Source organism: Artibeus jamaicensis, unplaced genomic scaffold, assembly GCF_021234435.1.
Source record: "Artibeus jamaicensis isolate MK-2021 breed Jamaican fruit bat unplaced genomic scaffold, CSHL_Jam_final contig_471, whole genome shotgun sequence".
Lineage (NCBI taxonomy): Eukaryota > Metazoa > Chordata > Mammalia > Chiroptera > Phyllostomidae > Artibeus > Artibeus jamaicensis.
This window is the reverse complement of record NW_026521850.1, coordinates 6,712,608-6,726,625: the sequence shown is the minus strand read 5'-3', so window position 1 is coordinate 6,726,625 and position 14,018 is coordinate 6,712,608. Positions and strand designations below refer to the sequence as shown.

Below are 14,018 nucleotides of genomic sequence, written 5' to 3'. Positions count from 1 at the left end.
CACCAGGCAGATCTTTCCAAACACGCAGCTTTAGGAGGCAGCCCTTCTGGAAGCAGCAGAAGGAGACAGGCAGGCCCCGGCAGAGATAGAAAGGAAAAGGGAGGAGACCGGGGCCTCTGCGGCAGCAGGCCGCAGCCATGCTGCTCCTGGAGCCAGCCCCAGTGCCCAAGGCCTGAGAGGGCGGCAGGAAGCTGGGAGGGGGGCAGAGCAGGGCGTTATCCAGTCTGCCTTCTGCTCGGCCTGACACTCCTCAGGCCTTTAAGCCTCCCCATTCTACACAGTCATAACCCATTCATAACACATTCAGACTTTACTTTCTGACCCCAATCGCAATCTCGATGAATCGAATTCTTTGCCACGCCTTCTGCTGGACTCCCCGTTCTGCGAGGGCAGGCCCTGTGTCTGCTGCCATTCTGTATTCCCAGGGTGCCGCACCAGGAGAGCTTTCCGCAAATGAATGCATTGCTAGATATAGTGTGGAATGTGTTCAGTTTCTAGCAGACAATGTCAATGAAATGATGTGTCCAGTCCCATGGCTTTGGTCTGTCTTAGTCAAGCTGCAGAGCCCAAAGAGGAGCAAACAACTGAGCCCTTAGAAACCCAAATATTCGCTGGAGCCACAACTGCACAGTTCAAATCATCACAACGAGATCGAACCAGGCGGGGCAGAAAACAGACATGTGTCTTTGGAGTTGTTTGAGCTCTAGTCTTGGACCATTCATGCCTTCCCTAGATGCCCCTAGAACATCAGTGGGGTGCCAGGCAGTGTGCTGGCTGCAGCAGTTGCTTCTGCAAGTAGGACAGAGCCTTCTGTCCCCAGCCCTCTCGGGGCTTCCCCATCGTTGCTCAGTCCCCGAGTGCTGTGAGGGGAAGGAGTGTATGCAGTGGAAGAGGGTAACAGGGAACTGACCTTATTGGAGGGGTCAGGAAAGCTTCCCTGAGAAAATGACCTGTGCTCTGACCCTTGAGGAATGACTTAGGAATTAGTCAGGCCAAGAGGGAGGGGACAGACATGCCCAGATCCCTCTTCTCACCTACTTAGGGATGTTGCTCTGGGACTCCGCCCCCATCTCTCCAGCTTGATCACATCTCCCCTCAGTCACGCTGCTGTTTCTCTCAGCTTAGAGACAGATTGTCCTCTCTCGACCTCACATCCCCTGTCCAGCTACTGTCCCATCTCTCCACTCCCCCGTTCAGCAAAACCCTCCATAGAGCTGCCCGTGCTCAGTCTTTCAGAAAGCCCCTCTTCCTGCTCTCTCTTGAACCTGCTCCTGTCAGGCCTGCCCCCCCGCCCCCCCGCCACTCCAAGTGCTCTAGACGCGATCATCAGTGGCCTCATTTGCCAGACCAAATGTCCACTTCTTGGTTCTCATTACTGCTTTGCCTCCCAACAGCACTCCCTGCCTGGGCTTCCTTTCCCAAACATCACTCTCTCCTCCCATCTCGCCGGCTGCTCTTCTCAGTCCTCTCCCCTGGTTCACCCTCCTCTTTCTGTCCTGGGGCCCCCCCAGCTCAGTCCGCCTTCCTACTGGGGTGATCTCCTCCCGTCTGGTGGCTTTGATTGCCTGCAGGCCTTGGTAACTCCCACATTTACTTCTCCAACCTAGACCTCACCCTTCGACTCCAGACTCAACTTTCCAACTCCCTCTTTGACATTTCCCTCAGCTCTCTGCTAGGCACCTCCAACTTCATGTACCCAGACATGAATTCCTGGCAGTCCCTACCTTCATCCCAGGCTGCTCATCTTCTATATCAGTAAATGGCAACCCCATTCTTCTGGTTGCTCGGGCCCACAACCTTGAAATCATCCTTTCTTTCTTTCATACCCACCTCTACTTCACCTCCAAATGATAACAGTAGTATCCTGGAAATGTTCCTAGAATCCTGCTGCTTCTCCCACTTCCCACACACCCTGGTGCAACCCACCTTCACCTCTCGCTGGGACCCAGCTAGTCTCCCCGCTCCTGGACTTGCCCACCGCAGTCTGTTCTCCTCCCAGCAGCCAGAGTGATCCTTTCTAAAAAGTCACTTTGGGTCACTCTTCAATTCAAGAGCCTCTCATGGCTGTTCATCTTGGAGAAGAGGCTCACTGGTCTCTAAGGGCTCCCTGACCTCATCTCTGTCTCCTCTCATCCTCCCTCACAGCGCTCCGGCTGCGAGGTCCTCTCGCAAATTCCTCACGCACAGCTGTGACTGCCAGGGCCTTTGCACCTGCTCTGTCCTATCTACAACACGCCCCTCGTTGCTCACTCTCTTGCTTCTCTCAGGTCTTTGCTGAAGTATCACCTTCCCAGGGAGGCCCTCTCTGCTTACTTAAGATTGTGATCTCACCGCCTTGCCCCTCCAGTGTTCTCATCACCGTTAGACACAGCGTCTCCCTACCCTGCCCCTGTGAATGTAAGCTCCATGAGGGCGGGGGCGGGGCAGGGGTCTGTTTTGGCCACTACTCCATTCACAGTGCCTAGTATTTGTGGATTGGAAGAAAAGACATGCAGATGGTGGGAGTGCTGTGGTGAGGACACAGCAGGCAGGCCGGGGAGTGCTGCTGGGGTGGGGGACACAGCAGGCAGGCCGGGGAGTGGGTGCTGTGGTGGGGGACACAGCAGGCAGGCCGGGAGTGGGTGCCGTGGTGGGGGACACAGCAGGCAGGCCATTTATTATATTTACTTGTAGCTTTCCTAACATCCATGGACTGAGTGTCCTCTAGGTACCTGACCCTGCACTAAGCATTTGCACGTGTTTTTTACTTCACTGAAGTCTCCTAGTATCTTTCTAAGGTACGTACTGTTACATTCATTTTATAGACGAGGAAACTGACTCAGATGCTCAGTAACTTGCCTAAGGTCACACAGTCCTGGCAACCAGGACTCAGCCCAGGTCCGATGTACTCAAACCTGTCGATATAAGGAAACACCCAAACCTGTAGAGAATTTCTGTAAAGTTGCCAAACTAACGACAATTGCTGGGAAGCAAAATCTCAGTGAATTGAGAAAATGCTCCGGAGAACAGCAGTCTTGTAGCTTATTTTCTAATGTAGAATAAAAGGAGGAGACGTAGGGAGAGTTACATGAAATGTGGGGGTGGTAGATTAAGGGGGAGGGAGAAAGGAGGGGGTATATCTGGGATTGGGCAAAAAGCAACTAGAGAGACACCTACTTGTTTTACGTTGGTGGGTACAGAGCACTTAACAAACCTTTACGGCACGTGGAGATGGTGTGTGTGGGGGGGCAAGGTAACAGAGATTCTGTGGTTTCCCGCCCAGGGTTGTGCCTTGGGGGGTCTACAAAAGAATGGTACTCTGATATTTCAAAGGCGTGTCATCCTAGATGCAAAAAGACAATAGACAGGCTCACTCCAGGCAGAGACTGACCTTTGTCAGGGAAGCTATAGGCCTAGGACGAGCCTGCCCACCTTGCCCGCTTCTAGTTAGGGGTTTTTGTGTTCCGACCATCCTGTGTGGTCACGTTGGTCTCTGAGCTGCAGGGCCCACCGTGCAGGTGTCCCCCGAGCTTGTCAGGTTTAGCGTGTGACCCCTTTTTCATCCCTAAACCTTCAAACCCTTAGTGACTACACAGAAATGTACTGAATCTGGTCTCAGTAGTAAAACAAACATTAGCATCACCACTCTCTGACCACACATTAATTTGTGCTACAATAACCACAGCAGAAGACCTGAAGGTTTTGTCTCCTGGAGCCCCCTTTGGGGGCTTCTCCGGTGGGCAGCCTGGGTCCAGGCCACACCTGTGACAGCCAATGGGCAGCAAGAAAGCCTGTGCTCTCTGGAGTCATGCTGAGCCGTTTGCAGTGGAGTGACAGAGACCAAGTATGGTGCCCGTGGCCAATGCAGGCCTTTCAGACCAGGCAGAGAAAGGTGCCTGGGAGCCTCCGGTTTGGGCTGGGCCCCGAGGTAGGGCTGCAGTGACGTTAGTGGAAACCGGGCTGAGTTTGTGAGTGTTTGCCTGGTTTCCAACACACTTCGGCTGCTCTCATGCCAGCAGCCACACCCGGCCCAGAACAATGGGGAGGAGCCGCCCTCCTGGCTAGGGTGGGCCTGCCCCTGCCTTCCAGGGCCGCTCACCTGCCTCAGCTGGTGACAAACACCTCTCTGTGCTGGTGCCCGTGTCAGCGTGGGCCTCTGCCATGGCCCAGAAACTGCCAGAGGCCCAGGGAGGCAGTGGACTCCGGGAAAGGGTGACTTCTAAACCTTCCCAGGCAGGCCTTAAGACCAGGCAGGGATGCACTGTTTACCCTTGAGTTCCGTTCCCTCCCCATTGTGAGCTCCCATGGCTTTCTGGGACCTGAGGTCCTGGAGGCTGTGCCTCTTCTGGGAAGTGGGTGTTCCAGCCCATCTTGTACACTAGGTCAGGGACATGGGAGGGCTTCAGAAACTGGGGGTGGCATAGCCTGATTGTGGCCGTAGAGCAGGACTAACAGAGCCAGGCCCACAGTGGGGTGGGCTGGCCACTTGCAGGCAGTGTATCCGGCACTTTTACCGTCTCCTTGAACCCATCCCCTGCCCCCTGAGGTGGTGCCAGAGTTCATTAATGACCCCATTGCGTGGAGGAGGGGCGGCTCTGTCAGCCGGGCTCCGACCTGGGCCTCTGGCGGCCTTGCCCCCCAGCCCTGAAGCAGCATGCTGGACGGACTGAGTCCTGGCTGCCTTCATGTCCCTAGCATGTCACACGGCACTGGGCACAGAGTGGGGAGTCAGAGGTGTGCAGATGCCACCAGAGCCTGTGCCGTCCATACAGAGCGTTTCTTGGGACTGTCAGTTAGAAAGGGAGCAAAACCGCACAGTCTGCCCTCGAGCACACAGCCCTGTGCGTGCATGCCACGTCATCGAACCGTCACAACACTCAGAACTCGATAGCACTCGTGTGCTGTTCCCAGGGAAGGAAGGAGAAGCTCGAAGAGGAAGCTCGAAGCGGAGTCTTCCTGCTCAAGGGCAGGTTGTGAGTGGTGGGGCCTGAGAAGCTGCGGTCCTGGGTCTCCCCGTCACATTTCCATGGAGTCTGGGTTTGGTGGGAGTGACTCGGAGCTGCTTGGGTTACAAGAAGGAGGGGAAGGGACAGGCCGCTGTGCTGGGCACCTCACATACATTGTTTCAGGTTACCCAGTCAGCTTGTTATGAATGGGCACACGGAAACCCAGACACGCAGGTGGCTGTGCCAGGGCCACATGGCAGATCAGAGTCGGCGCCGAGCCAGCCCGGGGCTCCGGTCAGCTGAACGCAAGGGAGCCCAGCTCCCTTGGCCTCGGAGCCCTTTATTTTTCTTGAAGATTCCAATACCACACCCCCTCAGTTTTCTGCTAGTTTGGCAGTTTTTAAAGGGTAGTAATGAATCTGTATACTTTTGCTCTCTTGATATTTGTTCAACTAATTGCATCCCAAGAGAAATAACCCCCTAGGATTCCAACCATTTCAGACGTAGGGAAGAACTCAATTCCAGTCAAAGCCATGCTCCTCAGTTTCTTCCTGTGACCAACAAAGAAAAGCAAATCCAGCTATTTTCCTTGGCTTTGATATGAAAATAAAAATGATTCTTGAAATGGCTTTTCCACATTGTATTGTGAGGAGTTTCCATTATGCACGGGTTTCCCTCCCCACAAGTGGGGCTGCTGTGCCCGAGCCGCGTGACGGCCTCTGCACACGGGAAGAGGCCTCCCGGCCTCTGGGGGGGCCGCCGCGAGCGTCCCTGCGTGGGCCGGCATGGTGGGACCACACACCATGTGTCCGTGCCCTCTCCACAGCACAGCAGCCGGGCAAGGGGCCCCTGTGTGGGAGCAGTTGTTTCTGCAAGACAAAGCTGCGTGTCCTGCCCTGTGGCAGACAACGCTGGCCTGGGGGACTCTGCTGAGTTCTTGCCCCCAAGATCAGGCTCAAATACTAAAAACAATAATGCAGCCAGTTACCACCCAAGCACTTGTACACGGGGTGGGCCAAGCAGGTTCACGGTCGTTCGTGTGGAAAATGACGTGCAGGCTGTGGTGGTCATGGCAGCTTTGCTACTTTACTAGCTCTGGGTTCCGCCTGCTTGCGGCCACAGACCTGCCTTTGCCGGCCCTGCACTCGATCTCAGCCCCTCCCTGCGGCCCCCGGGGGCACAGCTCCCAGGCCCCTCCTTCGCAGTTCTGTGTATTTCTATCTCAGCAATTTTCTAATTCCCACAAAAATGCTTTTAAGACTAACGGCAGGTGAGTAAACTATTGAGATTCAAAGACCATGAGTCACTTCGCCCAGTCATGGGCAAAGTGCTGCTAAGTGGCAGAGCCGGTAACAGAACCCCGAGGTACACAGTGCCGCGTGCACAGAAACCAAAGTGCCGAAGTCACAGGCAGCCCCAGAGAGGTTGTTCTCTGACCCCGGCCCCAGCATGGGAGAACAGAGAGCTCTTGAGGTCCCCAGGACTGCTGACCCAGGGAGCCCTCTGGGTTAAATCCAGATCTCAGGGAGTGCTTCGTCCTGGTCTGAAGGGGTCACAGACCCACCCCACCCTCTCCAGCCAGCCGCACCCCAGTGTTCTGTGATCACAGATGGAGGCCAGGGATGAGTCCGGCCCGAGGCACTGCCTGAGGCCTGAGAGGAGGGCTGTGCCAGGCCGGTGAGGGAACCTGCAGCTGGCAGCTGGCTCGGGAGTGCCCCGTTGGCCCCTGAGATCTGGTCCCAGGTAGCCTGGGAGCAGAGCGGAGCGGAGTCTGAGGCAGTGTGACAGGTCTGAGTGTCGATGGCAGCTGCTCAGCACACACCAGGGCAGACGAGGGACAGTCAGCTCCAGAGTCGGCAGTTTTTCCCACTCAAGCTGGTTGAGATGGATGGCAAGCCAGTGGGGTGGTACTCACACGAATTGATAGTGCAGGATGTGGGAGGGATCCAGACAAAGGAAAATTCCAGAAGATAAGGTTCTAGTGGGCCCATCTGACCCACAGGGTGGACAGAACAGCGGTCACGTGTTTGTCGCAGACTGCACTGTGCCTGGCTGCACTCCCTCGCATTAGTGTGTATAGCCCTGTTGGTGGGGGGCCGTGAATCCTGGCTGGCCCAGCTGAGGTGTGCCATCATATTAATAGCACCGCCATCACCCTCAAAGGTGCCCTGACTGGGTAACAAAGTATATGGTCTCTTTACCTGGGAGAAAATTATTATTATCTGCATGTTGTAGTGGAGGACACCCAGGCCCAGAAGGGTCAGGTCACTTGCCTAAGGTCACTTGGAGTAAACATCAGAGTTGGGGTTCAGCTGTCAGCTGCAAGGTCCATGCCCTCATTTCCACCAGGGGTATCCCCCCATCCAGCATGTCTGTCTGTTTGGTGGGCAGGGTGCAGATTATTTCCCAGTCACTGTTGACAAGGTGGAAATGGCTTTCAGGCCAGCACAAGGGTGAGTTGTGTTACATGTTAGAAAGAGCTTCTTGATCATCCAAGTGGTGGGACCCCGAAATGGGCATCTAGGGTGAGCAGTGGCACTCTCACCTCAGAAGACCTGGAGCAGGGACTGTGCATCATTGTCCTAGGTGATTCACCACCAGCCTGGAGGCCAGGGTGGGGACAGCCACATCGCCAACTGCCATCCCTCCCAGCCTGGGCTTTCTGTGAATCATTCCCCACCAGCAGGCCTTGTGGGCACCCAGGGAGGCTGGAGCCAGTTCCCAGACCCTGCTAGCTCAGCTCTCATAAGACCATCAACAAACCATGCGCCCATCCACCTAGCCTTCCACGCCCGTCCATGTAGCCTCCCCAGCCATTGTGGGCCAGCCCTGTCACTGGAGGTGGGCACACAGGCGTGAGCCAGAGAAGCAGGCAGTGTAGGATCGGGCAGGTTTGCCTGGAAGAGGGGCTCTGGGGGATTGAGTCTGCCTGATGCCCTGGGCTCTAGTGGTCCTGCCAGTGGGGAGCTGCTGGCTCCAGGGAAGGGCTGAGTTCATGGCGGAGGCGGGCCGTGGTCACACTGTGAAATCACAGGGTGAGTGGGGATGTGGTCAGGCAGTGGGAAGCTGGTTTCCTTCGCCAGGGGGACAACGATGCTGCTGTTGCTTTTTCATGGCACATTATCTGGGAGCCATTTTGAGATTCCCCCAAAGCCGGCATGCTGAGCCCTCTGTGCCAGGAGCTCCCGCCAGCAGAGCAGAGGCGGGGAGTCTGCAGAAGCCATTTCAGAGCCCGGCTTCTGAGTTGGCTGCTGTGTTTCCGGCAGGGCCTGATGTGCACTGGAGCCCTGGAACTGGGAAGCCTCGAGGAGAGGGAGAAGCCCAGGGCTGGATGGACAGTGCTACCCCCTGTGGCTTCCGGGGAAAGCCGGGCCTGGCCTGGAGCTGGTCTTCTGGGCCAGGCTGAGCGGCTGGCACCAGGGCCACCTCAGCCTGTTGGCATGGGCTTACCCTTTGAGCACTGGGACAAGCACTTTTTGTGCCCACCTTGCCGATCCCCGCAGCTCTGTATGGCAGAGGCTGTGCTTGTCCCTAGTTCACAGCTGAGGAAACGGAGGTAATGGACGAAGTCACTCGCCCAGGGCCACAGGTCCACCAAGACATGGAGCCAGGCCTGCAGCCAGCTTCGTTCACTCCAGAGCCAGGCTTCTTACCCACACGGTCCCGCTGGCCTCCCTGCCTTTGGGACAGCACAGCTCCAGACCTGTCTTTCTAAAACTTAAATCTGGTCTTGTCAGCATCCTACTTAAAAAAACCACACACACAGCCTGTGTCGTCACACTTCCCTGCCTCTGCACGTGCCGTTCCTTCTGCCTCAGCGCTTCCCCCGTGTCCTGCCTGCCTTCCTGCCTATGCTGGCCTCTCAAGTCCACTTCTCTGAGCGGCCATCTGTCTGTCTGCAGTGAGGGCCCCGCCCTCCTCCAGCCCCCAGGACCAGCGTGGCTCCTTCCATCACAGCACCTAGGACCCAGCTCGTCTACCCTCCCAGACTGTGAGCTTCTTAAAAGCAAAGTCAGGATGGTACCCATTCTGAGTACCCAACAACCAGGATGGCACTGGGGTCACTAAATAGGAATTCACGGATTTCCTTCATTGGACATACTCTCTGAGCATTTCCCCTTCGGCGGCCACTGCGCTGGGGGCTGGAGGAAGAACAAGAACAAGGAAGGCCCCTGTCCTCCAGGGCCACCGACAGTGGGTGAGACAGAGAGCAGCCATTTGTACTGCAGAGTGATCAGTGTCCTGGTAGGACAGCTCACAGGGCTGTGGTGTCACTTAACCCAGCTGGGTGGGGGTTGGGAAGGAGGCAGCGCCCTAAAAGAGACCTTAGCTGGACAACAGAGAATGGGATGGTGTGGCAGGCCTGCTCGCCTGGGTCTGAGGCTTGCTTCACTCACTCACTCACTCACTCACTCACTCACTCACTCATTCACTCACTCACTCTCTCACTCACTCATTCACTCACTCATTCACTCTCTCACTCATTCTCTCACTCACTTATTCTCTTACTCACTCATTCACTCACTCATTCACTCTCTCACTCATTCTCTCACTCACTTATTCTCTTACTCACTCACTCATTCACTCACTCACTCATTCTCTCACTCACTCATTCACTCATTCACTCACTCATTCACTCACTCACTCATTCTCTCACTCACTCATTCACTCACTCATTCACTCTCACTCATTCTCTCACTCACTTATTCTCTCACTCACTCACTCATTCACTCACTCACTCATTCACTCACTCACTCACTCATTCACTCACTCACTGATTCACTCATTCTCTCTCTCACTCATTCACTCACTCACTCATTCACTCACTCATTCTCTCACTCACTCATTCACTCACTCACTCACTCACTCGTTCTCTCACTCACTCGTTCTCTCACTCACTCACTCATTCACTCACTCACTCATTCACTCACTCACTCATTCACTCATTCATTCATTCACTCACTCGCTCATTCACTCATTCACTCATTCACTCACTCATTCTCTCATTCTCAGGCTCTCTCATTCTTTCATTCACTCATTCATTCTCTTACTCACCCGCTCATTCTCTCACTCACTCACTCACTCATTCACTCCACAGGTACATTTTTCTGCCTGACCCTGAGTCCGTATTGTTGGTTCAGCAGTAACTAAGAGATAGCATCTTTCCTTCAAGAAGATTGGAGTGGGACCACCTGCAGCAGGAGTTTGGGCATTCTGGGAGCTGGGCGAGTCCTCAGGCATCTCTTGGAGATAAGAACAGAGTTCTGGTATTTTCTTAGGGGATCTTGGGCCTGCCTTCCTGGAGCGCCTAGGCAGCAGGGGAAGCTGGGGCTCTGGGGCTGCTGGCCCCAGGACAGGCTGGTCTCACCAGAGAATAGACCAAACACAATAGCTCGATTGTAAGAGGTTGCCTGCGCCCTTCCCCCCGCCCCCCACCCCCCACTCACGCACGAACACTTTTGTGATCAGAATGTCTTCCAGTGATGTACACATGTAACGGGACATTGTAATGTTTTACAGAGTTTACCATTTTATGATGTTTTACAGCATTACAATGTAATATTTACAGTGTCTCCCCTCCAAAGCTGTTATTAAATTAGTCATATGGCTTACACTCAAAGTAAGAGAATTAGGATTTTGTCATAGAAACTGCCGTCAGAATGAGGTTCTGATGTGACCTATCACCACAAACTCCAAGCTGCCAGTGGCTGAATAACCCTTCTATTTGGGGTGTTTTATATAAATTTACAGAAAAGAAATGCTATTCAATGAATTGATTCATTCTTGAGATTTCCACAGCGTGTGTGTCCAGGACGTCAGCGGGATAGGGCAGAATGAGCCCAGATCTGGGTTCGCATCCTGGCCTTGTGGCCTACCATGGGGAGACCTAGGTAGAGGCGCTGCATGCACCCCCGAGCCTCAGTTTCCTCCTCAGTAAAGTGGGGCTGCACTGCCCATCGTGCAGGACCCTCTTGGTGCCAAAAGTCTCTACAACCTTCCTGCTGCTGCGTGTCTGTGTCATTACTGTCTTTACCTTCCACCTCCTCCTCCCACTGGGCTGTGGGCACAAGAAACAGAGCCCCTCCCCATCCGCCTGTTGTACACTGAGATTGTGCCGAATGGAATGAGCTGGGATTAAGAGAGAGGCCAGAGCTGAGTGTACCTGCTGCACTCTGTTACGTTCGTTCTAATGTAGCTACCAGGGCTACCTCTCATGGCTTCTGAGGAATCGCTCGGGTGTGGCCCAGTGTAGACCCTGAGGACCTGCACTCTGACTCAGCAGGCCGTGGAGTCTCCAGGTACAAGTGCAGGCAGCACAAGGAGGCTCCGCTCCACAGAGCTGGTGCCCGAGTTCTGTGGTGCCGACCTGGGGGTGCCGACAGCGGTGCAGAGCTCCAAGTACGTGGGTTTCTGAAGTCAGACAGCTGGCCAGGAACCCAGTCCCGTCTCTTTCTGGCCGAGTTAGGGCAGGCAGGCTGTGGGGCTCTGCTGAGGCTCATCTGTAAGAGGGTGGCAGTAACGCCTGTTCTGTCTCAGAGGCAGGCTTCTGTGACAAGCACGTGGTTTGCAGATGGCCCGTGCAGCATTCTACAGGACATCAACCCAAACAGATGCAGCTGCTGAGGGCCGTGGGCGGGGACCCAATGACAAGGTCAGGAAAAAAGTCAAGACACCTTGAACAGGGCAGAAGAGTAGGGAAAGGTATGGACTTTGAAGCCAGACTGAGCAGGGGTCAAGTTCTACATAATGCTCAACTGTGTGACCTTGGGCAAGTTACTTACCCTTTCTTAGCCCTAGTTTTGTCATCTCTAGAATGGGATGCTAAAACCAGCACCTGCTCCCTGGGGTTCTGGTGAGGATGAAATAAAGATGATTCCTGTGCCTTCCTTAGCTCAGCGGGCACCTAACACACCGTCGTGCGCGGAGCAGCTCCGCCCTGCTCATGAGCTTGCCATCGCACCACGCAGGGCCCCCCGGGCCACAAACTTCACATGTTTTGGTCTGTTCTGCCTTTATTGACTGATGACTAACCCCATTTTTGTTTGCCAGCCCTGTGAAGTCAGTCAGAGCCTTTGCTTGGCCCAGGCTGCCCAGAGAGCCCAGTGAGCGGCCCCGGTTCCAGGCAGGGGCCTCCACCATCCCAGAGGCCTTGTGCTGGAGGAGCCAATATTTAACGTCAGCTTTTCAGAATGCTTCCAGGAGTTCAGGGAGCCCACTGAGACCTCTGGGGCCACAGGAGAGAAGTTGCTGTCTTGGGCTAAGATGCACCAGTGTCGGCTGGTGCAAGACCCACCAGGCTTGGCCACCATGTGGTCAGACTTAGTGATGGGGTAGGGGGTGGTTTGGGGCAGGGGTCTTTGCCTCTTCTTGTGCAACTCCAGGACAACCTGGCACTGGTCCTCCCATTTCAGGGGCCTCCTGTGGCACAGAGGTAGCTCACTTTCCTTCCCTACTGTGGTTCCAGCAGGGAGACCGACAGGCAGATGAAGAGTGCCCACGTGGGTGTAGAATGCTGTACTGCAGGCTGGTGTTGGGAACACCACATTCCTTTTGTCACCCCCAGTGTGGACTTCCAGGGCCTGGGCATGCTACAGGTCGTCCCACACATAAATCCCTCTCAGGCCTGGTGGATTTTCTGATGCCCTGGTGGTGTGCCAGAAGAGAGTGTGGGCCCCTGCCTCTCCTCTGTGAGTCTGGGAGTCCATAACAAGCAGTGACTAATATTTTCTGCAGGTTTGCCACATACCAGGCACTGGCGTTGAGACCTTCCTGAGCATGACCACGCATGACCCTCCTAGAAAGCAGTGGAATGAGGTTCAGAGAACTGGGTTCAAGTGCTGGGACTGCCACTTACTACCACATGGCCTCAGGCACAATCACTTACCCTCTGTGCCTCAGTTTCCTGCCTGTAAAAGGGTGATGAATAGCAGTGCATAGGTTCCAGGGTGGTCAGGAGGGTTGGTGAGCACCGGGGTCAGGGTACATGCAGTGTAAATGTTAGCTGTTACTAAGAGATTGGCGCTGTTATCATCCTGTTTCACAGAGAAGGAAACTCTGTTTCACAGAGAAGGGGCTAAGAGGGAAGAGCTAGGGTTTGAACCCAGCCAGTGAGTGCTACTTCCCGAACCTCAGTTTAGAAAAGCACACACGGGGGGCTCTTGGCCAGCCTCGGAACCGGCGTCCTCCATTCACTTTCCTCGGAGCCCCAATGAAAGGGGGCTTTTCGCTAAGTGACTGGCCGGTCTCTGGGGGCCGTTGTAACCCCACAACAGAGGAGCGGCTGACCCGTGACACACATGTCATAGGAGGAGGGGGAGGAGTCAGGGAAGCATTTCTGTTTCGTAATGTTATCTAACACCAAGTGCTTTCAAGGGACTCGGAATGTGGAGCCTGTGCTGTCCCCCGCCCATTGCCGATCCTCCCCTGTCTCCCAGCCACATCCAGCCCGAGCAAAACCATGGTGCCTGGGCCATCGTCCCATGTGAGGGGAGACTGGGTGTCCTTGGACACACAGAGAGAGCCAGGGCAGTGCAGGTCCCTGGCTGGCAGGCCCCTTCCAGCACTGTAGCCCCTCGCCACTCGCCTGCCCAGCTCAGGGGTGAGCCCTGGCTGCTCAGCTCCAGGGAACTCAATGAACAAGGACTCCCAGCTCCCACAGGACAGGCTTTGCTTTTTCTTTTGCCTGGGTGTCCCCCCTAGCCCAGGTGTAGAGCAATTCCAAACTTAAAACCCCTTCCCGGATGTTCAGCTGCCCCTGGCATCTGCAACGCCCCAGCCTACCGGCCCCTCGGGCACACACCTACACAGAGTGTGCACTCATGCACACACCCCCAGCCCGGGCTGGCCCAGGAGCTGCAGCCGGCCCCCAAAGGCTCTTTGTCTGCAGAGGAGGAGGGTGGCTGCCTGATGAAGCCTCGGAACCCCAGCCCCTGATCTCACGCCCAGAGCACCACCCTCTGCCCCAGCATCTACTGGTCCTGCCCCAGCTCACTCTATGTTTGGTTCCCAGTGAAAGCAGGAGTGACCCCCTCTGCAATCCAGCTGCACACGCACCCCAGCTGGCGGGGCCAGAATTCTTGAGCACCAAGACAT

The 14,018-nt window shown here is 55.2% G+C and overlaps 2 protein-coding genes across 9 annotated transcripts in view; one reads left to right on the top strand and one right to left on the bottom strand.

Annotated features, from left to right (window-relative positions):
- Positions 1-14,018, top strand: part of RALGPS1 (Ral GEF with PH domain and SH3 binding motif 1) — a 233,640-nt gene that overhangs the window by 136,336 nt on the left and 83,286 nt on the right. The window lies entirely within an intron of this gene.
- Positions 1-14,018, bottom strand: part of ANGPTL2 (angiopoietin like 2) — a 34,140-nt gene that overhangs the window by 19,575 nt on the left and 547 nt on the right. The gene's annotated exons all lie outside the window — the stretch shown is intronic.